The 26127-nt window shown below is 37.7% G+C and overlaps 1 protein-coding gene across 2 annotated transcripts in view; it reads left to right on the top strand.

Moving 5' to 3' along the window:
- The first annotated feature begins 5705 nt into the window (after window positions 1-5705).
- MARCHF1 (membrane associated ring-CH-type finger 1) overlaps window positions 5706-26127 on the top strand; it is an 848690-nt gene continuing 828268 nt past the window's right edge. For both annotated transcript variants that reach the window (XM_027598174.2, XM_027598175.2), the window contains exon 1: window positions 5706-5857. The gene's annotated coding sequence lies outside the window, so the exon portion shown is untranslated. The remainder of the gene's footprint in view (window positions 5858-26127) is intronic.

The raw sequence follows: 26127 nt of genomic DNA, 5'->3' as shown, positions 1-26127 counted from the left end.
ACAGCCCTGAGATCATGACCTGAGCCGAAATCAAGAGTCAGAGGCTTAACCAACTGAGCCACCCAGGTGCCGCAGCAGTGTGGCAATTTCAAAATAACTTTTCTTCATCTTCTCCTCCACCTTTAAACAAAACCTGTTCCTCTATGACCACTTCTAAGTCATGTTAGTGCCAATGACCAGCACTACAGATAGAGCGATTAGAAAATTAGCATAAGATTGTGGGATGGACTCTGAGAAACAAACTGAGGGTTCTAGAGGGGAGGGGGTGGGGGGACGGGTTAGCCTGGTGATGGGTATTAAGGAGGGCATGTACTGCATGGAGCACTGGGTGTTATACGAAAACAATGAATCGTGGATCACTACATCAAAAACTAATGATGTATTGTATGGTGACTAATGTAACATACTAAAATAAAATTAAAAAAGATCGTGGGATGGGCCCCCTGTCATGTAAAATAAAGACGTTTAATAACAGAAGAACATACTGAAGCCAAAGTCAAAATTACATTAATGTTTATATCACAAGTATGCAATGAATTAATTTATGTCTGCTAACATATCTCATGAATATAAGGATTACTATTATTTGTGTACATTATTTAATTTGAGAGATTAATACAAAAAGCTAGTTTAGCAGCGTATCTCAACAGAATGAAAATCTGTTATATATACCTTTGAACCTTTCCACAAATCCATTCAAATAACCCTTGTTAGCAGAGTTGCTGAACATCAGCCAATTATCAAAAAGGTAAGATAAAGAAAGGATTTTGAAGAAATCTATACTAAACCTTTCTATTTAAAGAAGCTCAGTTACACATTTGTGTCTGGGGAATATTACTTTCTGTGATAAAAAACATATGGGGCGTTTGAGATACAATATGTAAAATGATCTATTTTCCTTGTTAATATTCATGGCAGGGAAGAAAGCCTTCATTTGGATAGGTGGTATAGTTTACCTTCCTGGACCCACAAATGGATTCGCTGTATAGAGAAGATAATTGCTGAGGTAGTCTTTGTTTTTACTTAAATTAATGGCTTATGATTATTTTTCTTAATTTCATTTTACAGTGATCTGTCTCCAAGTGCAAAAATCACTGCACCTTGCTTTGTGTCTAAAACTGTTTAAGGACAGATTGGAAACTAAAATTCATTTGGTATCCTGAGATTCTTTTTCCTTGTAAATAACTTTGGAAGCATGCATTAACAGGGATAATGGAAATAAAATTCCTGTTGAATTTAGTGACTGATAGCAAAGTTCACAAAAGCATATTGTCTACCTTGCCAAATAAAATATATATGTGTATATATATATATATGTAAATGAAATCAGCATGCTTCCATTTTCTCAAAGGAAAAATTATCTAAAAGTTGCTGGCATGCTATTATGTGGCTGTATGCATTTAGGCTGACGGAATAAAATCTTAAATTTGTCTTGTTACAAGTTTAGTTGCCTGGACAATTTTTGTAATCTATCTAGGTATCTGTTTCTTCATCTTCAAGAGAGGTTAATAACACATTCATGTCATGGGGGCAATTTTAAAAGATCAAATGGACTAATACATGTAAACACTTAGCACAGTATTTGGTACATAATAAAGGTTTACTAATATTAGTGTTGCTTATTATTTATTATTTATCAATGGTTAACAAATTCATACCCAGGAGAACTTGTTTCTTAAAAAAAAATTAGCTAGGGTATTAAAGAGGGCACGTACTGAATGGAGCACTGGGTGTTACACGCAAACAATGAATCATGGAACACTGCATCAAAAACTAATGATGTAGGGGGCACCTGGGTGGCTCAGATGGTTAAGCGTCTGCCTTTGGCTCAGGTCATGATCCCAGAGTCCTGGGATCGGGTCCCGCGTCCGGCTCCCTGCTCTTTGGGAGTCTGCTTCTCCCTCTGCCTCTCTCTCTTTCTCTCTCATGAATAAATAAATAAAATCTTAAAAAAAAATCACCCAAAACTAATGATGTAGGGGCACCTGGGTGGCTCAGTCGTTAAGTGTCTGCCTTCGTCTGGTCATGATCCCAGGGTCCTGGGTTAGAGCCCCGCATCGGGCTCCCTGCTCCGCGGGAAGCCTGCTTCTCCCTCTCCCACTCCCCCTGCTTGTGTTCCCTCTCTCTCTGTCTCTCTCTGTCAAATAAATAAATAAATAAATCTTAAAAAACTCCAAACTAATAATGTAATGCATGGTGATTAACATAACATAATAAAATAAAAAAAATAAAAAAATAAAAGCTTATTTCCAAAGGGACCCGGAGCAAAAAGAAAAAAAAAAAAAAGAAAAAAAGCAATTAGCTATTAATGAATTTATTAATTCAGATAAAACCAGAGCAAAAAAAGTTTTATATTTCATGAAATCCACAAAGGAAAATATTAAAATGTGTCTACTTTCCCACCCAAATCATTCATTGTTTTGGTGAAGAGAATCATGTGTCAATATGAAAACAGTGTAGCAGAGCATCAATAATTGAGGCAGAGTTAATATTTCCACTCTGAATCTTCAATTCTAAGGTTTAATATAATCACCATTTAAGTAGGATAAGAACGTAAGTTAGGTTTTTAAGATATGAGTTCAGATGTAAATTTTTCTAAGAATTATGATCTTTTTGTCAATGTAACAACTGAATGTTTTCTTTTAGTTATTTATAGCCATCCATTTGGATAAAAATATCTTAAAATATTCAAACAGCATGACTTAAAAATTACAAATAAGGATAAAAGAATGCACTGGAAGTGGGAAATGTCAGTGACACAGGTGCGGCTCTCGGTAGGTTAATACACAATGGGAAAGAAGTTCTTGTAGAGATGTAGTAAATTCACTCTGCTAAAATTGAGGGCCACAGTGAAGGTCCCAGCACAGTATTTTTAATTTTCAAAAACAGCCAGAGTAATAAAACTGATTACTTTTCCATAGGACCTTTCAACTTAAATAATGAGGGGGGAATAATCAAGCAAGAACGTTTATCTGGGATCAAAGAACTGCAATTCGTGGTATGCAGATTTGTGTAGCAACCAAAATAGTGTTCCACTAGGGAGCAAAAGTCAGGAGTTTCTAAAGCAAAAAAGGATTATTTGTATATGTTGTTTACAAAGAGCTTTTAATTGGTGTTAGTGGCAGAGAAAAAAAATGTTGACTGAAAATAATTGGTTGCTAAGCAGTTTCTTACTGTAGTAAGTTGCAGGTGTTTGGTCAGAGTCCTTGGAATATTTGTGGTTTGACCCAGTTCAAAAGTTCACGTTTCCACCCTTAAGAATGTGCATAAGGCCCATCTCCTTAATAGCCTTATTCCATTTTAAAACCCCTTGACATAAGTGACCCATTTCATTTCACCTTTCACAGACCAAATACATTATCACATATGAATGAGTTTCATTTTTCTTAAAGGAAGAGATAGAGGTTTTGCTTTTAGCCCTTTAGAGCAGTGATTAAAAAAAAGAGTGAGGGATATTTTTTTCTGATCTTTTTGGTTATATGTCTAATTTCCTAGATTCTGCTAACTCCCTTTGACCTTCTTGTCTCCACACTTGTGTGTTAGTCCAGAGAATGCTGAAGAACAGCAAGGTAAACAGAGGCAACGAAGATAGATGGGGCATCAGAGAAGCAATCTAGGAAGGAAGGTTTACAACTTGACCTTCTGATATACTTAGAACAGCATCATTAGCAGTTCTAATTACTTTTTTTCAAGCGATTAGACTGTTTGTCTATTCTCAAAGACCGTCATGGCTTACATTACCAAATTCTTACCTCTTAGTTTTTTATCTAATTTCTTTCCTACTTGCCCTGATTTTAAAAAATGGTCATTATTTTGATACTTAAAAATACTAATTTCTTAAAATACTTTAATTTGAAAACAAATAAATGTTAACACGTTTAAAAATACTCAATTTTAAAATATTTTAATTTGAAAACAAATAAATGTTAACACTTTTAGATTTCCTACACTATTTTCAAACTATGTGCATCATGGCCTTTTTGATATTTTATTTTATTTTTTAAAAGATTTTATTTATTTGAAACAGAGACAGATGGGGGGAGGGAAGGGGAGGAGGGGAGGGAAGGGGGAGGCGAGGGGGAGGGAAGGGGGAGGGGAGGGGGAGGGGAGGGGGAGGGGAGGGGGAGGGGGGGGAAGGCCAGAGAGGGAGAAGGGACTCCTTGCTTCCCGCTGAGCAGGCAGCCTGATGCAGGACTGGATCCCAGGACCCTGAGAGCATGACCTGAGCTGAAGGCAGTCACTTAACCAACTGAGCCACCCAGGCACCCCTTTTTTGATATTTTATTTTTAAAAATAATTTCTGATCCTGCTTTTTCACAATTTATTACCTTTTCCTAAGAAGAGTCCTAGTGGATTTCACAATTCCCCAATGGATTAACAAGCCTATTTAATACACTCTTCAAGTCCTTATTATTCTATTGAGTCTTTCTCTTTGTATTTACAAAGATTAAGGAGTTTCTAATTGTACTTATATTTGCAATAAATGCTATTCCTAGTCTCTACACTTCTAAAGGATGATAGTGGATGAAACCACTGACAGAGTCTGCACGTTCCTTAGTAGGCACTCTCAGTTAATCTTGTTTGATCAGCTTTAACTGTTGGGGCTCTCCTAAGCAACCTTAGTTTCTTCCAGGGGTGATAGCGGTAAGTAATTCCAGGGGCTTCGAGAGACTCCTTGAAGCATTGATTGATGAGTGCAAACTGTCAGTTGTTGGGATCTGTTCTTCGAACAGCAAGCTTTTAACATGAAGCCACGCTGGATTGGCCGAGGGCTGGACCTCAGATCTGGGGTATGCGTGTGTGTGTTTCCATTAATTGTACTGAAGAAGCTGTTCCTCCAATAAAACACCTATTGATATTTTAAAGAATATCAAGCAAAAATAAAGTTGACATCACATCTTTTATGGCTTTTCATGAACCTCTTGTGATTTAAATGTTTTCATCACCGATGGCAATCCTTTGGGGGGAATTTGAGGAAGTCACCGCTAGAGTGTCCAATAGTATTTGGTGAAGCGGAAATGAGGAAAAACTAAGGCCACGAGTGATTTTCTGCTATCGGTTTCTTTCTTGGGGGCAGCGGTCTTTTCGCTGTCAGTTTCGTGTCAGTGTCGTCGCGACCCCCTATTTTCCCAATGTTTTGTTTCAGATTCCTTCGCCCATAAACCGTGAGTCTTTCTTCATCCTTTTTAGCTGCTTGTCGCTGAGGCTGCCACCGGTCAGACATCCTAAAACTTTCTCACTGAGGCTGGAGCTCTGGAATCCCAGGGGTTCTAGGCCATTCTCCTGGCTGTAGCATAGCGGTCCAGCACCGTGCTGGGGCTCAAGAGCGGCTGAGAAGCCAAAAAAACTTTCTCCTTACCCTTGGCATTTGCCGTCAGTCTGAATACTGAGTTAGGGATCTTTGCAGCAGGGACCGCACTTTTCGTCCTGGGCTTTCTCCCCACCACGCCCACCCCGCTCGGAGCCACCTTTCAGCAGACCCCTCCTCGTCTTGGCCTGGACTCCAGTTATACAGGGCAGGCAGGTTGTGGGTATGCCGAAAGGCTCTGCTGCCGCCCCCGCCCGCGCCGTGTTCCCCGCGTGAGCGCTGGATTATTCTAGTCTTTGAGCATGGCAGATTTCCACCGGATGACATCATGGGAGCCGAGTGAGTGCCGGCTCCGAGAGGGGGACGGAGAAGGGGAGGGGGAGAAGAGGAGGGGAGAGGGCTGGGAAGCCGAGCCAGAGCCGGGTGTACGTCCGCAGGCTGGGGAGGAGCGCTCCGCCCGCTGCTGACAAAGGATGGGAGGATGCCTGCGCCGCGGGATGTTCTTTGCGCTCCGCCGGGCGGCCGCCTGAGCGACTTCGCCCTCCGCCGGTGAGTGATTGCAAAGATCATTCAATCAGCCTCGCTGCAAGCCCGCACCCTCCTCGGCTCGCCGTCCCGGGAGCCTATGTCCCTGACCCCGAGCGGGGCTTGGCACAGTACCAGACTCGGAGCACAGGCAGCAGGTGCCTTTGCCCGGTGGGTCCGCGGAAGAGCCGAGGCTCCCGGCTGGGGTTCGTGGTGGGTGCTGGGACCCAACTCCCGGGCGGCGGGCTCGCCTGCGGGCGCCGCTCGGGTGAGCGGAGGCTGCTCCGGCCGGCCGCCTGGGGCTAGTTACCTCCGCTGGCCGGCCCTCGCCCAGCCGGCGCGCTAGCCTTTTCTGGTGGCTCCCCAGTGCGCGGCGCGCTGTTTACACCAGCTTCGTACTAGTCAGCAAACCGCACCCCTCGGAAAGCGCGGAATCGAGGACAGCCACTTTACAGGCTCACGAGCTTCCAGTGTGGGCTTGAGGAGGGCGGGCACCGATCACCCAGGGAGGGCGGACGCCAAGGACCACCGAGGGCAGCCTTTGTCTTGGGTATAGCGCTAATGCGCTTAAAACTGAGTCAGGCTCCCCGCAGCTGTCGAGTCGGATCTGTGTCCCTGGCACCCGCCCGCCAGGGCGAGGGATGCCATTGTGTTCCTGCTGCAGGCGGGACTGAGAGCTGGGACTTAAGACACCAGAAGTGTCCTGCGCCCACGGTGAGTGTCGCAGTTATCCAGGTGCAGGGAGAGCTTCTTAAGCTCCTGGAAGTGAAGTGACCAATTGAGGCCGAAAGACGCCCAAGTTCTGTCCCCAAGTGGTGTGAGTCAAAGAGCAAACTTAGGGAGACCCACGCTGGCTTTCTTTTTTCAGGTTTCCGAAGCGCTTATCTTGAGGATTATTTGTGGCAGGTGGATGGAGTAAGAGGCACGTTCAGTGTACAGTTAGGGAGACCCACGTCTTCTTGGCAATCCCTTCTGTTATTCAGTAGTTTCAGAAGAGGTTTTCTTGCTAAACGCGTTTGAGATCTGTTCTATTACAGAGCTTTGAGGGCTTAAACAATTCGGAACCTGCTCAGGTGTCTTCGTTTAGAGTTGTGCTGTGTGTAAAGTGCTGGAACGCCAGCATACAGATACCCACGCCTGCTCCCTACCTGCAGGTTTGACACACGTTTTATCAATGAATTCTTTCTGTTTGGGAAGAGTCCGATGTTCAGATCAGAGAGAAGTGGCGATACCTACCGGAATATTTGATTTTAATGTCAATTTATTTCTAAAGGAAACACTTTGTTAAAAAAATGGAAGGAATGAAAGGTTGTTGCTTTGGGGTTCAGTTACTTTATTTTGAAGTTTCAGTCACTGCAATCTAAGATATTTAAAAATTTAAGAGCTGTTTTATATTCGTGGATTTAGTGTATAATAAATCATCCCTGAATACAAAGGAGATTCTTGTATACAAGTTTGATGTTCCAGCAGCTAACATAATGCTAAGGTGGAAGAAAGTAACAACCTCAGTTATAATTCAAATAGTAATTTTATTTTCTTTTTCTTAGAAAAAGGCTTACTGGTTTTCCTTTAGACTGTTTCTTTTTCTTCAAAGACAGGTGATCTTTTTAAATATGGAAGTATAAAAGTAAATTTTCTTGACCAGTGATTGATCTTCTGATAAAGGTTGAGGTCTTTTTAGATCAGACGTGACAGAAAATTATTGGAATTTAAAAATGTGGTGGAAGTGAAAAAGGAACTACCTGGGTGAAATGATGGAGGGAGATTTTACTAAATATAAATGGTGGGACTGAGAGGATGTCACATCAGTTTAGCTTTTGGAGAAGCTCACTGTGTGGCCTTTGTGCACTTGTCTCTCCTGCTGGGAAGTACATCATTACATCTTTGATTGTGTTACTTTTTGTTGAGAGACCAGTGATATGAGCTGACCTCTATCCAGGACTTTGGGGGTTAACAGCAACATTTTCTCCATGATTCAGAGATAATTTTTATTTCATTATTTGTTTCTTGACTTCTTGTCACAAAGGGCTCCACCTGTTTCTTCAAAAGTTTTATCTCTTTTTAACTTTGCTGTACTCATGTCTTTATAGTAAAAGTTAAGGAGCTTTTCATGAAGGTTCTTAGAGAACCTGTTGCTCATGTTGGCTGCTTTTCTTACATATTATACTGACAAAATCTCTTTTCGAAACTAGCCCAGTGAACATACAGGCTGCTGATGTGCTTCTGTGATGGGGTGTACCCAACATAAAGATAAACATTTGTATAAAATATATATACTCCCAATCAGACAATCAGTGAGCAATCATAAGCAGGAGGCATATGCTATTTGGCTAATGGTTTTTGCCAAATGATATTTCCTTTAACAATAGAATGTTTTACTCCCTTTATGTGGTAAGTAAATATCTACATTAAAGATAACAGGTTATGGTTTATGTTTGAGATCTTTTGTTTCAAAAATATTTATCCAAGAAGGTAAAAAGTGATCTGGGACTTCACTACACTAGAATATGTGAGGGAAGTGCTCAGAAAGTGTAAGCATCTTATAAATATATATGATTTCCTATATTTAATTGGCAGTACAATATTATTTTTAAAAACATGGAATAAAATAATGTCCTTGAACTAGAGAATATTACCATGATGTTCTTTAAGGCATTCACAAATATTTTGGCTATTTTGTTATACAAGGTTGCTTAACTGGGGAAGATGAGAAGTTGTGTTATAAGACAAAAGCAAAACTCTATAGTATATTGCCCAGAGTAGGCAATAATGAGGTTTCAAGGTCATAGAAAAGAGCAAGATGTCAGAATACTGGAAGATTTCTAGAAAAGAGTATGTAGGAGGACTAAGATTATATTAGATGGCCTCTTGTTTTCACTGTTCCAATTATTTGATTTGAACAGATACTATAGGATGTCTGTAATACAGTGAAACTCTCTGCCTTCCTTGAGGCAAAATTATATCTTGAACTCAGAGATTGTTTTATGGGCCTTTCCATGCTGTTTTTCAAGTTCTAGTTTAAGGATGTTTTATGGATCACAAAACATTGTGGTGTTAACTTTTGTGTAGGCCTTCAGTATGGAAATTGGTCACTAAAATCTTTTTGACAAAAAGTTTTGGGGTCTCAGCTTCTTCTGGAATTGTAAGTTAAGAGTGAAAGTCAACAGTTATGAAACAGTAGAAAATATTCAAGAGTGTGATAATATCTTATTCATTGGGTTAAAATAGCGTCATTAATGGAGTTTGTAAAAACAAAATTAAAGAAAATTTGAGACAAAATCTCCAGAAGCCAAAGTTATCCCTTTGTTGTGTATTGGACACATTGTGCAACTTAATGGACCTCTAGGATATGATTACTATTTTTTTAATAGATTTAATTTTTAAGTAACCTCTACATCCATGGTGAGTCTTGAACTTACAACTCTGAGATCAAGAGTCACGTGCTCTATTGGCTGAGCCAGCCAGGTGCCCCTGTCATGTATTTTCTACTTCCCTTTGTCAGAATGATGAACACTGGATCAGAAATATGTGTTTGAGTTTTGACTTTGTCATGTAATTGAGGACAGGCTTCTGAATGTCTTGAACATTTGTTTCCTTCCCCGTAAAATAAAGATGATAATATCTGCCCTGCATTTCTCACAGGGTATGATGTGTACAGTAAATGAGCTGATTTCTATTTTAAACATCTGGTATTTTTAATTAGTGTCATTCTTGACAATTCATTTATTACAATTTGTCATAAAAATTGTTAAATAGGTTGTTGTATGTCTTTTTAATTTACAAGTTTGCTGGCAACAAATTCTCTCATTTTTTTGTGCCTGAATACATTTTTGTACAGCCTTTATTTTTAAAGACTATGTGAGCTAGGTGTAGAATTTTTGTGTGGCTGTTCTTTTCCTTCACCACTTCAACTAGTTATTCTTTTGACTGGGGCTCTTGCATCCAACCTGTCAGTCTTGTTGTTTTGAAGATCATATGTCTTTGTCTCTGGCTGATTTTAAGCTTTCTCATTCGTCTTTATTTTTCCTTAGTTTTACTGTGATGTTCCTAGGTCTGGTTTTCTTTTTATTTATCCTCCTTAGAGTTTGCAGAACTTCCTGAATTTGTGGATTGATGTGTTTCATCAGATGAAATTCATTGGCAAATTATGCTGTCAAGCTCTTCTGTGCGCTAATACTCTAGTTATTGTATTTGTTTGGTTTTCAAATGTGCATTTCATTCTTTTCTATAGATACCAATTAATCTATTTTCCCACTGTTTCCTCTGTTACCTTGAACATACTAATCAAAATTATTTTAAAGTTTTGTAGGTTAACGCCAATAACTGGATTACTGCGAGCTCTTTTTCAGTGTCTCTCTTTTGTCTTGGTTTTAGTAATTGTGTATAAAATTCTAGAGGCTCTAGATGATTTATGCAAGTCCAAAGAGTTGTCAGCTTTCCTTCTGCTCGGCAAAGAAAATGGAGAGGTGGCCGCCAATCCTTGCAATCCAGTCAGTGACTGAGCTGACTCAAGTACTAATAATCTTCATCCCTTGCCAGGGAACCTAGCTGCCAAGGCATAGATATTTAGAGCATCCACTGGTGCATTCACAGGTACCAAATACAATTTGGGGTGGTACTTCTGAGAATCCTGCTCTTCATTTCAGAAGCTTTCTTCCTAGCATCTTATGTGTAGCTTCATATGTCAGCAAATGTCATGAGGGTAAAACCATGCCTGTGTCAATTTGATGCTTCATCATTTATTTTTCATTCAGATCTTGGTCCCTCCTGTTCCTAATTTTTTTTTTTTTAATCTCCAGTCCCACAAGACTGCCAGAATTTCTGCTGGATTCCCTTTCCCATATCCATGGTTTGCTCAGGCAAAGGCCGTATTCTCAGCCTCTTGGTGTGTGTCTAGATTGGCAGATGTCCCCAGGGACATCTTCATCCTCCTTAGAGTTTGCAGAACTTCCTGAATTTGTGGATTTATGTGTTTCATCAGACGAAATTCATTGGCGAATTCTAGATCTAGGATTCTTAGATCTAAATCTTAGATCTAGAATCTAAGATTCTAGGACTCTTCATCCCAGGGGAAAAAAGCACCATCAAATTTCAGCTCACCTCTTGGATGCTTCCTCCACCTAAAATCTCAAAGCTTAGTAAATTCAAATTCATGGTAACTAAATATAAAAAATTGGCAAAACGTTTCTTTCTCTTAAGAGTGCTACACACACACAACACACACACACGTATGTGTATATAAAAACCCACTTTTTTTCTGAACATAGGCACTCGATTATCTGTGAATCACCCTACCTTACAAATAAATTCCACCTATAGGCAGTGAATAATGCGGGAGTCAGGAACTTCCCTCTTCCTAGAAACAGCTGTCCTTTGTTTTCAAACTGTTACTCAGATAAACAACTGATACAGACTGTTATCTTGCCATTTGCATATAATGGAGTCAAGAAGCTAATAGTGTATCACCTTTCCTTATTGGTATATGGTTGAACATCCCAATATCAAGAATATATTTCTTCTAGAAGAAATGTTGCAAATGGTGGTTAGTAGTTTTAGAAATAATGTCTTTAACAATATAGTTCAAGTATGGCCTATTATTAACTACTCTTCTGTGGACTGACCTAGAATTTTTGTTCAATCTGTCTAGTGATGGATAGATATTCAAAGTGAACTAAAATATATAATGCTATTTTTAAGTGATTATATATTCCAGGTAACATATTAGAAACCACTGAGTTTTTGACATACAACCAAGTTGTTCAGAATGCCTGGGTTGGGTTCTTTGCCTGCCTTCCTTCCCTTCAGTGTCCTAAGGTACATTAGGAAATTCACTGAAGCTTGGTGAGAGTGATAAATTAGGTATTATGGTGTTGCTTGCTCATGATTTGAGATCAATACTCTGCTGATCAATGCTTTGATTCTCATAAGGTGTGTCATATGCCTTTTGGGCCCTGCTGTACATCCTTTCAGACTCACTTCCAATACTGTCTGTGACCATGGCAAATGTTGTAGGTAGGCTGTGCCTCCATTGTTTTGACTTCTCACTTTGAACTAATGCTGCGTATCTTTTAACTTTTGCTCTGTGATTTTACCAACATGTCTTATTTCTCCCTCTGCCCCTAAAAGTGCAGCCTAGAAGTGGGGAGGAGCTAACACCACTTAGAGGACCCCTCAGTCAGTGGCAATGGGTGGGCAATTCTGAGGGAGAGAGGCTTTCTGTAGCTCCTCTCAGGGTCAAGGTTGAGTGAAAACTTACTTGGCCATGGTGATGACCCAACTCCATACACTTGTATTGGCTCTTATTCCCTATTTCACTTTACCTAGTTCTTCATTCTTACTTTCTGGGATCGCCTTCTACTATTTGCACATGACTTTTTACTTCACATTCTACTTTTGAAGGGAACTTGGCCTAAGATATATGGTAAATTACTTTTGTTTATATAGAGGGAAATAAACAGAACAAAACAAGAAACAGAATCAGGACTAAGCCACATCCATTTACAGTGAGAGAAATGGTAAAGAAAAAGCTAAAACAATGTATTTCTCAAAAGTATTTTATTTACAAATTCATCATCTTTCAGGTCACCAAATGAGGCCAGTTAAAGAATTCTTTTACTAACTATGAGGTCATCTGTTGACCTAATCAATTTCCCTCCTTCCCTTCTTTTTTTCTTCCCGTTAATATGTATTCCCTGGCTAGATCCTGGTGGCATAATGAGTAACAAGATGTGGCATGATTACTGCCTCTTTGGAAAGTTTTATTCCTGTGAAATTAATTAAGTGAAACCACACAAACAAGTGCACAGATGCCGGACTGAATGCCTCGAAGGACAAGAACACAGGGCGAGAAAGCCTGTTGCAGGAGTTTGACTTAGCTAGGGAGATCTGGGCAAGCCTCCTTGAGAAGGTGACACTTGAGTTGACATTGATCAAAAGGATGAAAATGAGTTAATTAGATGGAGAGAGAAGGGAAGAATTTTCTAACAGAGGGACAAATGAAGTGTGCTCAAGCCTTATTGTCGGGAAAGCTTGGCAGTTTCGAAGGAGTCAGACAGCCCCAAGGAGGGAGATGTGCCAAGTAGGAGGGACTGTCACAAAATGCTTTGAGTATTAAAGAATGAAGTGTGTATGTGGTTGTATGTGTGATGGTGACAGTAAGGAGGGGCCTCATGAATAAACCAGATGATGTTTGAGCAAAAAACAAGTATAGGGAGGATCTGGGGGAGAATAATATATAATATATAATATATGCAGACTAACAAATACTTAAAGTTATGAACATTTAAAAATATGAGGAAAGTGGGAATTGATAATTTTAAGTTAGTGAATTTCTAAATAGCGTTGGAAGAAAAGGGATGAGATATTTATTCATTTATTCCTCAATTTATTTGTCCTACCTCTTGATGATACCTTAAGAACGTCATAAAAACTTCTAGAACTCTTTATATCTAAGTAGTTTTACATTGGGTGGTAGAATTGTAGGTAGACTTTTCTAAAAGTATTTCAACTAAAATTTGACTTGAGATTGATTTTAATAGTGTAACCCAGAAAGAGTCTAGCCACAGTTAATTACTCAGTCCGAGATGAGTTCTCATTCTTAAGTTTTAATAAAGTTAAATTGCCTAAGTACCACGCAAGTTTGTATTCTGGTTCTGCTAATTTCTCCCAAATTTGAAATTCAAGAAACTAGAGACAGATTATTTTCCACTTAGAGCTATATTTCCTTTGATATTTCTTAGCAATTTTGCCTTAATGGAACCCAAACTTATATTCCAGATACAGTGTGAAATGACCCTTTAAGATTTAGCATGATATATACAATAGCTCTTGCCAGCAATCTTCCCTTTTTAATGATATACCTTGGTTTATTTCTATTGGTTACTTTAAAACTTAATCTTTTTAAGAAATCTCTTAATCCTGTATCCATTATTTTAGAAATGTTTAATAAATAAATGGAAAAACAAGTATTTATTCAGTAATGTCTACATGAAAGAAATATTTGTACCATGAACAATAAGAGGGAATTAGACAGAAGTGGGGGAATTAATTGGGCAGATTATTGAGATGTTGAATAACAAGTATAAGAGGTAAAGTCTGGGACTTTTTGATTTGTTCCTTACTACATTCTTGGTAAAGGATAACCACCCTTGGACTCTGAAAAACAAAATCAGAGAAATATCTGCTCCCTTAGGTTTTGTAGACACAAATTAAGAAACCAATCTTAAAAGCAGTGGTAATTGACTCTATTCCCGTGGACTTTTGTTATGAGGAAGAACCATAGTCATCAACTTGTAGAAATTATTAAAAATGATGCAAAAGGTTTTAAAATTTTTCCACCACCCGGTACCCAGTAACCCAATCTGTTTTTCTTTAAGCAGTAAAAGGAAGTATTTCAAAATGTTGATGGTAGTCATAGGACTATGGTTAGTTTTTTATCCAACTTTTCCTTATTTTCCAAGTGATTTCTAATAAGTATGATTTATTTTCACAAAAAAGCAAATAAATACTTCTTGAATGAAAAAAAAGAATATCTGAAGCAAAACTTCAAAGTGATAGCTTCTGTTAAATCTGAAGAGTTCTCTTGTGGTGTTGGTTAATTTTTAAATACTTAATCTGTACGTATCTTTATATCTTTTATGATAGAATTACATATAGAGAAAAATGATGTGAAAGGAATCTTCTATTTCATGCTAAGTTACACTCAACAGAGATACATCTAGTTGGAAAATTTCTTTGAATAATTTACTGCTCAATGGTATAAGATACAAGTCTTGATGGGATCTAGGAATTTTTTTTCATTGAGGTATAGTTGACACACAGTGTTAGATTAGTTTTAAGTGTACAACACAGTGATTGGACAACTACACATTCACTATGCTGTGCTCACCACAAGTGTAGCTACCATCTGTCACCATACAATGTTATTTCAATACCATTGGCTATATTCCTTATGCTGTGCCTTTTATTCCTGTGGCTTATTCATTCCATAACTGGAGGCCTGTATCTCCCATTCTCCTTCACCCATTTTGCCCATCCCCTAACCCCTTTCCCCTCTGTATTTGTTCTCTGTATTTATGGGTCTCTTTCTGTTTTTTGTTTGTTTGTTTGTTTTGTTTCTTAGGTTCCACACATAAGTGAAATCATATGGTATTTGTCTTTTTTTGTCTGACTTATTTCACTTGGCATAATACCCTCTAGGTTCATGCATATTTTTGCAAATGGCAAGATCTCATTCTTTTTAATGGCTGAGTAATATTTCAGTGTGTATGTGTATGTATGTGTATGTACCACATTTTCTTTATCCATTCATCTGTCTATGGACACTTGGGTTGCTTCTATACCTTGAGTATTGTAAATAAGTGCAATAAACATAGGGGTGCATATATCTTTGAATTAGTGTTTTTGTTTTCTTTGGGTAAATACCCAGTAGTGGATCATATGGTAATTCTATTTTTAATTTCTTGAGGAACCTTCATACTATTTTCCCCAGTGGCTGCACTGATTTACATTCCCACTAACAGTGCATGAAGTTTCCTTTTTCTCCACATCCTCATTTTTTCTTATCTTTTTGAATCTAGCCATACTGACAGGTACAAGGTAATATATCATTGTCATTATAATTTGCATTTCCCTGATAATTAATGATGTTAAGGATGTTTTCATGTACCTGTTGGATAACTGTATGTCTTCTTTGGAAAAATGTCTATTCAGGTACTCTGTCCATTTTTAAATTGGAATTAATGTTTGTTTTAAATAAATTGTTTTAATAAGGTATTATCATCACTAACTTCTAATAACTAACTAAAAGAACAATTTAAAATTACTGTTTTACTTTTATGTGTTTTTGTGAAGAGCAAAGAGTAACCTATATTCTTGCCTCTCTCTCCCTTTTTTTTAAAATGGTGGTAACGGTTTTATTGATTACAGACTCTGAACTCACAAGCCCTTTAGTCCATCATGGACTTCTACTCACTTAGCAGCTGTGGTGTGAATTTGATCATGTGCACTTCATCAAGTGGGTGCGGGGGTGGGGGAGGTGCCTCTGCTTTAGAAATGAAATGTTTTTATGTTCTTCCTCAGTGAGAGAAAAATTATTATATTTTACTTTGGGAAATATCTGTTATATAAAGACAATTTGAAAATTTATTTTAAACAGAAAAGCTTAGTTTCTCTATTAGAGAAATGGGAGACAATGGTCATTGGAAAAAGCTGACTCTAAGCCATAAAGGGCTGTTTTGAAATAATTTCCATTCATTTGTGAGGTGACACTGGTCAAATTGCTTTTTCCACCTAGACCATAGTAGGATAATAAACACAGTGCAAAATAAAAGAGTAAGTGTGGATTTTTAACATTTTTATAGCTGCAAAACTATAGTAAAGCATATCTGTTGTAAAATATTTAAACAACATAGAAGTATTAAGAGTGGAAAATAGAAGTCCTCCTTCAATTCCCTCTTAACTTAAAAATATTGACTTCCTTCAGGAAACAAACTGAGGGTTGCTGGAATGTTGGGGGTTGGGAGGGATGGGGTGGTTGGGTGATAGACATTGGGGAGGGTATGTGCTATGATGAGCGCTGTGAATTGTGCAAGACTGTTGAATCACAGATCTGTACCTCTGAAACAAATAAGGCAATATATGTTAAGAGAAAAAAAAGAAGAAGATAGCAGGAGGGGAAGAATGAAGGGGAGTAAATCGGAGGGGGAGATGAACCATGAGAGACGATGGACTCTGAAAAACAAACTGAGGGTTCTAGAGGGGAGGGGGGGGGGGGGATGGGCTAGCCTGGTGATGGGTATTAAAGAGGGCATGTTCTGCGTGGAGCACTGGGTGTTATGCACAAACAATGAATCATGGAACACTACATCAAAAACTAATGATGTAATGTATGGTGATTAACATAACAATAAAAATTTTAAGAAAAAAATATTGCCTTCCTTCCTGAGATGTATCTAAAATACAGATATTTCATTCTCATATATATCATACATATTTATGCTCAGATAGATAAGAATACACACATTTTAATAAATATGCATTGTGTTGTGCCTTGTCTTCTTATGTCTCTTGGATATCTTTTTTCATGTCAATGTAGTCTACCAACTGTATGGTATTACATTTCTGGAGTTATTCTGCAATTTTACTTCTAGAAAAACTTGTGTGTGGGCATAAAGAGACATGAATTTATAAGAATGTCACTTGTATTAGTGCAAAAACTCTAAAAATTATTAATTACGGTATCTTGAAGCAATTGAATACTATATAGATGTTAAAATGAACTAAAATTTCCGTGTGTCAACATAGATCAGTCTTAAAAATTTGAGTGAAATAGAAAGCTTCAGAGGATAATTATAATGTTACATCACTTTCACAACCTTTACGAACATAAAAGTAATTTTATATATTAGTTATAGATACTTAAATATGTAGTAAAATTATGAAAATGTGGTCATGGTGTTCAGAGGGTAGAAGATTTGTATTTTCATCAGATCTTTACAAACCTGTCTACCCTTACAGATTATGATAGTCTCTGCATTATTCTCTGCGTTCTCTACCAGTTTACCTGTCCTTCAGCAATGTATGAAGTATTATCAGACTTCTTATTTTTTGCATGTATAAGTTTAAATACCTCACTGGTGTTTTCTTTTACCCAGTTAGTGCTATTGAGCATTTTTTATGTTTTTTTTAAAGATTTTATTTATTTATTTGAGAGAGAGAGCACATGTGCGTGTGCAAGCAGGGGGAGGGGCAGAGGGGAGAGAGAGAATCTCAAGCAGACTCTGGATCATGACCTGAGCCAAAACCAAGAGTCTAACCAACTGAGTTACCTAGGTGCCCCAGAGCGTTTTTTATATTTTATGGGGGCCATTTAAATCTTCTCTTTTGTAAATTGCTTTTTAAATACTTTGTTCTGTCTCCCCCCATAAGTTAGATTTTTAAAATACACTTTTTTTAACAATTGTTTGTACATTGTAAGTACTTCTTACCACTTATGTTCATTGAAAATATTTTCTTGCTAACTGTCCTCTCTTTAAAAATTTTATTACAATGTCATTTATTATACAGAGATTTTGAAATTTTATTACTCTCAGTTTTATCATTTATTTCCTTTATGATTTGGCTTTACTTGTTTGAGGAGTCTTAGGGATTATAAAGATATCATCCAATTTCCTGTTGAAGCATTGATGCTTTGCACTAAAGTCTCTGGAAGAGATGGAATTTTTTTGTAGTTTTTCTGAAGTAGAGATCACCGCCACCTCGACCCCCATCCTGTGCATAGTCAATTATCCTACTTTAATTTTTCCATTGATTTGTAAGGCTAAGTCTGGCATATATAAGTATCATATATTTATTTATTTTTTAAATTAATTTTATTAATTAATTAATTTATATTATGTTATACCAATCACCATACATTACATCATTAGTTTTGGATGTAGTGTTCCATGATTCATTGTTTGTGCATAACACCCAGTGCTCCATGCAGAACGTGCCCTCTTTAATACCCATCACCGGGCTAACCCGTCCCCCCACCCCCTCCCCCTCTAGAACCCTCAGTTTGTTTCTTAGAGTCCGTCGTCTCTCATGGTTCGTCTCCCCCTCCGATTTCCCCCCCTTCATTTTTCCCTTCCTGCTATCTTCTTCTCTTTTTAACATATAATGTATTATTTTTTTCAGGGGTACAGGTCTGTGATTCAACAGTCTTACACAATTCACAGCGCTCACCATAGCACATACCTTCCCCAGTGTCCATCACCCAGCCACCCCATCCCTCCCACCCCCCACCACTCCAGCAACCCTCATTTTGTTTCCCAAGATTAAGAATTTCTCATATCAGTGAGGTCATATGATACATGTCTCTCTCTGATTGACTTATTTCGCTCAGCATAATACCCTCCAGTTCCATCCACGTCATTGCAGATGGCAAGATCTCATTCCTTTTGCAGGCTGTATAACATTCCATTGTATATAGATACCACATCGTCTTTATCCATTCATCTGTCAATGGATATCTTGGCTCTTTCCACAGTTTGGCTATTGTGGACATTGCTGCTATAAACATCAGGGTGCACATACCCCTTCGGATCACTACATTTGTATCTTTGGGGTAAATACCCAGTAGTGCAATTGCTGGGTCATATGGTAGCTCTATTTTCAACTTTTTGAGGAACCTCCATACTGTTTTCCAGAGTGGCTGCACCAACTTGCATTCCCCCCAACAGTGTAGGAGGGTTCCCCTTTCTCCGCATCCCCGCCAACATCTGTGGCTTCCACTTGTTAATTTTAGCCATTCTGACTGGTGTGAGGTGGTATCTCATTGAGGTTTTGATTTGGATTTCCCTGATGCCGAGCGATGCTGAACACTTTTTCATGTGTCTGTTGTCCATGTGGATGTCTTCTTTGGAAAAATGTCTGTTCATGTCTTCTGCCCATTTCTTGATTGGATCATTTGTTCTTTGGGTGTTGAGTTTAAGAAGTTCTTTCTAGATTTTGGATACTAGCCTTTTATCTGATACGTCATTTGCAAATATCTTCTCCCATTCTGTCGGCTGAGTTTTGGTTTTGTTGACTGTTTCTTTTGCTGTGCAAAAGCTTCTTGTCTTGATGAAGTCCCAGTAGTTCATTTTTGCCCTTGCTTCCCTTGCCTTTGGTGATGTTTCTAGGAAGAAGTTGCTGCGGCTGGATTTTTCACCACGACCAAGTGGGATTTATCCCTGGACTGCAAGGTTCAACATCCACAAAGTCGAAGAAGTTGCTGCCTGGGTTCTCCTTTAGAATTTTGATGGACTCCTGTCTCACATTTAGGTCTTTCAACCATTTTGAATCTATTTTTGTGTGTGGTGTAAGAAAATGGTCCAGTTTCATTCTTCGGCATGTGGCTGTCCAATTATGCCAACACCATTTGTTGAAGAGACTATCTTTTTTCCATTAGACATTCTTTCCTGCGTTGTTGAAGATTAGTTGACCCTAGAGTTGAGGGTCCATTTCTGGGCTCTCTATTCTGTTCCATTGATCTATGTGTCTGTTTTTGTGCCAGTACCATACTGTCTTGATGATGACAGCTTTGTAATAGAGCTTGAAGTCCAGAATTGTGATGCCGCCAGCTTTGCTTTTCTTTTTCAACATTCCTCTGCCTATCGGGGTCTTTTCTGGTTCTATACAAATTTAAAGATTATTTGTTCCATTTCTTTGAAAAAAGTGGATGATATTTTGATAGGGATTGCATTAAATGTGTAGATTGCTCTAGGTAGCATTGACATCGTCACAATATTTGTTCTTCCAATCCATGAGTGTGGAACATTTTTCCATTTCTTTGTGTCTTCCTCAATTTCTTTCATGAGTATTTTATAGTTTTCTGAGTACAGATTCTTTTCCTGTTTGGTTAGGTTTATTCCTAGGTATCTTATGGTTTTGGGTGCAATTGTAAATGGGATCGACGCCTTAATTTCTCTTTCTTCTGTCTTGTTGTTGGTGTATAGGAGTGCCACTGATTTCTGTGCATTGATTTTATATCCTGCCACTTCTAACCAAAATACTAGACAATAGGATCCAACAGTACATTAAAAGTATTATCTACCACGACCAAGTGGGATTTATCCCTGGGCTGCAAGGTTGGTTCAACATCCGCAAATCAATCAATGTGATACATTAATAAAACAAAGAACAAGAACTGTATGATCCCCTCAATAGTTGCAGAAAAAGCATTTGACAAAGTACAACATCCTTTCTTGATCAAAACTCTTCAGAGTATAGGGATAGAGGGTACATACCTCAATATCATAAAAGCCATCTATGATAAACCACAGCGAATATCATTCTCAATGGGGAAAAGCTGAGAGATTTCCCCCTAAGGTCAGGAACATGGCAGGGATGTCCACTATCACCACTGCTATTCAACATAGTACTAGAAGTCCTAGCCACAGCAATCAGACTTAAAAAAGAAACAAAAGGCATCCAAATCAGCAAAGAAGAAGTCAAACTTTCACTCTCTGCAGGTGGTATGATATTTTATGTGGAAAACCCAAAAGACTCCACCCCAAACCTGCTAGAACTCATACAGGAATTCAGTAAAGTGGCAGGAAGTATATATTTAAATCTGTTTAGATTCAGTACTCTGTTCCATTCGTTTGTCTAATCTGTGCCAATTCAATACTTAATTCTTTAATCTTTTTAACATTATAAGCTGTCTTTATATTTGTCAGGAAGATTTTTCCTTATTTTTCAAAATTTTCTTGGCTATTTTAATAAACTTTTCCATATTATTTTAGAGTCTGCCTGTTAATCTCCGTAAAACTTTCTATGTGATAGATATTCTTCAGCTCTTTCTTTAGACCAGTTCTTCATGGAGCCATATCCTTTGTATTTCTTGGCTTCGTATTTATTGGATTTAACCAAGGGGAGACACCAGCAAGAGATTGGGAAGAGAGAGAGAGCTAAGAGAATTTCTTCCTCTGGCTCCCTCTCTGATCTTTTGCAGATGTGGCAGTAGACATGTACTTCTATGCCCACAACTCCTATATTACAAGGCTCCAGTCCCATCTGGACTTCCCTAACTCCATTCTTTCCCTTCCATTAGGCCTGGTAAGTAGTGGTGGTTGTGGTAGTGATGGGAGAGGTAACAAACAACATCCTTCTTTTAACTATCATCACATCTCTGTACTGAATCCCTTTGAATGTGATATATCTTTTCTTTAAGCTTCTGACGTACATCCTGTTGGGGTTGGAAGTACATTGATTTTATAGTTTAATTTGAGAGGACTGTCATTTTTGCGATAAAGCCTTTCTATCCATGTATATGTTAACACATCTCTATCTAGTTCTGCTTCTGTGTGCTTTGATGATATTATAAGCTTTTTTTCTATAAAGATCTCCCTTAACTTTTTGAGACTTATTCCCAGGATGACCTTTTTTTTTTTTTTTTTGTAATTGCGAATACTGTAAAAGGTACACGCTCTAAATTTTTGTTGGTGATGAATATTGATTTTTACATGTTGATTTTCTATCCAGCAAACTTACCATTTTACTTCTTCTGGTAGATTTTTTTGAGGTTCTCTTCTATAGGCTTGGTAGATAATCATGTTGTCTCTATATCCTAAAAATAATATTAACAATCATTGCTAAAACTTATTGAGAACTGACTTTATTAAAAGACACTTTAAGGGGCACCTGGGAGGCTCAGTCGTTAGGCATCTGCCTTCAGCTCAGGTCATGATCCCTGGGATCAGGCCCCTGGTTGGGCTCCCTGCTCCGCGGGAAGCCTGCTTCTCCCTCTTCCACTCCCCCTGCTTGTGTTCCCTCTCTCGTTGTCTCTCTCTCTGTCAAATAAATAAATAAAGTCTTTAAAAAAAAAGACACTTTAAGTGGACTCACCCATTTAATCTTTATTTCAATTCTGTGATATAGATACTATTATTGTGTCCTTATACTTTCAAATTTTATTTTTAAAAACATTTATTTATTTTCATTTTTTTCCCTAGCTTTATTGAAATCTAATCAACATAGAACATTGTATAAATTGAAGTTAAATAATGTAGGATCTGATTCACATATGTATTATGATTATCACAATAAGTTTAGTTAACACATGTATTGTCTCATATAGTTCCTTTTTTTGTATGTGGTAAGAAATGTTAAGATCTACTCTCTGAGCAAGTTTCATGGATTCAGGGCAGTATTGTTAAGTATAGTCGCCATGGTGTACATTACATCCCCAGAACTTACTCATCTTGTAACTGGAAGTTTGTACCCTGGTACCACCTCCAACTGTTCTCCCCCACCCCTGGTAGCCATCATTCTTCTGTTTCTATGACTTTGGGGATTTTAGATTCCACATATAACTGAGACTGTACAGTATCTGGTTTTCTCCGACTTATTTCACTTAGCGTAATGCCCTAATATCCACGTTGTTATGAATGGCAGGATTTCCTTCTTTTTATGGCTGAATAAGATTTCGTTATGTATATACATTTTCTTTATCCATTTATCCATTGATGAACACCGAGGTTGTTTCTGTGTGTTGGCTATTGTGAATAATGCTGTGAATAATGCTGCTATGAGCACTGGGGTGCAGGTAGGGATTTCAGTTCCTTCAGATATATACACAGAGGTGGGATTGCTGGATCATATGGTAGTTCTATTTTTAATGTTTTGAGAAAATCACATATTGTTTTACATAATAGCTGTTCTAGTTTACATTCCCATCAACAGTGCATGCGTTCCCTTTCTCCACATCCTCACCAGGACTTGCTATCTCTTGTCTTTTTGATAACAACCACCCTAACAGGTGTGAGGTGATATCTTATTGTGATTTTGATTTGCGTTTCCCTGATGATTAGTGACATTGAGCACTTTTTCATGTGCCTTTCGGCCATTTGCGTTTTTTGGAAAAGTGTCTGTTCACGTCCTCTGCCCTTTTTTAAATTGGATTATTTGCTTTTTGTTATTAAGTTGTAGGAGTGTCTTGTATATTTTGAATATAAAATCCTTATCAGATAGATGGTTTGCTAATATTTTCTCCCATTCTGTAGGTTGCCTTTTTATTTTATTGAATGTTTCTTTTGCTGTGCAGAAGATTTTTAATCTAATGTAGTCCCACTGGTTGATTTTTGCTTTTGTTGCTTGTGCTCTTGGTGTCATATCTAAAAATCTGTTGCCAAGACCAATGTTAAGGACCTTTTTCCCTATGTGTTCTTCGAAGAGTTTCAGATGTGACATTTCAGTCTTTAATTCATTGCAAGTTAATTTTTGTGATGTAAGATATGAGATCAATTTTCCTAATCAAGAAAAAAGAAAGAGGACTCAAAATCAGAAATGAAAGAAGCAACATTACATCTGATACTACAGAAACACAAAAGAACATAAGAGACTACTATGAACAATTACATGACAATAAATTATACATTTCTACCAAATGAATATTGGTGCCAAAAATTCAGAAAATAATATCAAGAAAAATAATATACAGATGTACTAAAACAATAACAGTATGAAGAAATGGGGTTATTTCTAGGAGTATACAGAAAGTTTAATTTTGAACATCTATTATTCTAATTCATCCAGTTGACATTTTTAAGGACAAAAATTATCAGAGATTTTTTTCAATAAACATTCAAATGATTTTTGATAATATACAGATAGATTTCTGATTAAAAGCCATTAGTAAAACAGTAGAAGGAAAATTCATTAGCATGGATGAATATGAATCTAACCTGTTATAATTTTGAAAATTCAAAATCTTTCTGTGAAAGATTCAGAACAATATAAGAATCTCATCTATCACCATTATTGTTTCGTTATTTTTCTGGTGCTGGTGGTCAAAGGCTAAGAAAATCTATTAAGCAGAAATTGGGAAAGGAGTAGGTAAATTTATTATTGTTTGAAATATGACTATACCATTGTATGGTAGTGATTCCTGTGAAAAATCTCCCTCCCTGTGGTGCTTGGGCCCTCTGAACAGATGTCACTCTGTAACAAGATTGTCTCCCTTTGGTAACTAAGGTACCTAATAGAACAGGAGAAATGTAGGTCTTATGTTATAACATAAATGAGGCGGCTTTGCTATATTGCAGTGGTTTTGATATAGGTATAACTTATGTGGCTGGTAGTAATGATGAATGATGAAGGATTTTTGAATTAAACTGCTCTAGAACACTTAGAAATAAAATCATTCTACTTTTTATTGCAAATATAAATAGCGTGTACATTTAAATGAATATGTAAAATGTTTATAATATAAAAAGATAAAACAGGGGCCCCTGGGTGGCTCAGTTGGTTAAGTGTCTGCCTTTGGCTCAGGTCATGATCCCAGGGTCCTGGGATCGAGGCCTATGGTGGGCTCCCTGTTCCGTGGGGGGTCTGCTTCTCCTTCTCCCTCTGCCTTCTGCTCCCCCTGCTTGTGCTCTCTCTCTCTCTGTCAAATAAATAAATAAAATCTTTAAAAAAAAGATAAAACATAAAAATTCATTATACTAAAAAGGATGCTAAAATGTAAACGCTATACATGAGATTGTATAGATAACTGGAAAGTATTAGGCAAAAATGTAAATGCTTTGTTACAGTGATAAGATTCAGGTTGCTTTATTTCACTTTGAAAAAAATATATATAATATTGTTAAATCATCTTTTTAATAAAACGTTTCTGAAAAAATCATAGCATCTGTTACTTGGCTATGGAGAAGGGTCAGGTCCTGGTGCCGTCCGTATGACAAGCCCTGTCTCCTATGAACGTGTAATACATGATTATATTTACGTACCTTTTTCAATTTAGTTATCACTACAGTCTTTTATAAGCTGGCCCTTCTGCAGGAGTGCAAACTTTACAAGAGCCAGGATTGTGTCCATAGAGCCTACCAGATAGCCTGGCCACTGTTAATTATCAGGTACAAAACCACTGGACTGTGGGTTGGAGCAGATAACCCCTGCAAACTATGGAGGAAAATTATCATTCCTATTTTTATGAATGAGAAATTTATTTTGAAAGATTAATGATCTTGGCCTAATAGGGGTTGGCAGAAAGCGTTCTTTTGTATTAGGGACCCTATTATTGTGTTTGCTGGGTTGTGTATCACTAATAACATTAGAAGTTCTCCACATTCTCTACTCAACAGGAGAATCAATGAGGTGATATGTGGTATCGACCCAGAGTGTATAAGGAAAAAGAGACACATATGCCTCTTGATAATAATAGACTTACTGACTAATAGCATAGAAGGCAATTAATTACACAGAATACCAGTTTTGTTTACAGCTGAGTATCCAGTTCAGAAGTGAATGCATGATGCCTTTAAGCCCTTTTCTCTCTTGAGTAGTCCTGATGCCACTTTTCTTTCTTCCTTCCAAGTTTCCTGCCCCAGAACTCTTGGGTGAACTTTGGTGGCTTCTCTACTGATAGGGTCCTGAGAATTCCTTTTAACCACTGACATTCTTTTCATACCTTTGATCCTTTCTTATAGTTCCAGCTACTCAGGAGAAAACTTGCCAGTCTTAGTTTTGGGGGCCTGGGATCCTTTCTTAAAGATAAGAATGAGTTTAGGGTAGTTTAAACTGCTTGTCAGATACTCAAACATTTAGATTTTCTTCTTGAGAAAGAAAATTGGCTTGTCTTAATATACTTGGTTTCTGCTTTCATTTCTTCTCAGATCCAGTCTATATTTGGTAAGTTTTTCTATTGACTATCATCGGGGAATGTCTTTTTTTTGGTACCACTTACTGATTCTGTAAAAGTTTGCCACGTATAAGTTTGAAACAGAATGGAACACATGCATATTTTATGGATACTAAATTGTTTTCTTGTG

This window comes from Zalophus californianus, chromosome 2, assembly GCF_009762305.2.
Source record: "Zalophus californianus isolate mZalCal1 chromosome 2, mZalCal1.pri.v2, whole genome shotgun sequence".
Classification (NCBI taxonomy): domain Eukaryota; kingdom Metazoa; phylum Chordata; class Mammalia; order Carnivora; family Otariidae; genus Zalophus; species Zalophus californianus.
Note: the sequence above shows the minus strand (reverse complement) of the source record. Positions and strands in the feature narration are given on the sequence as shown.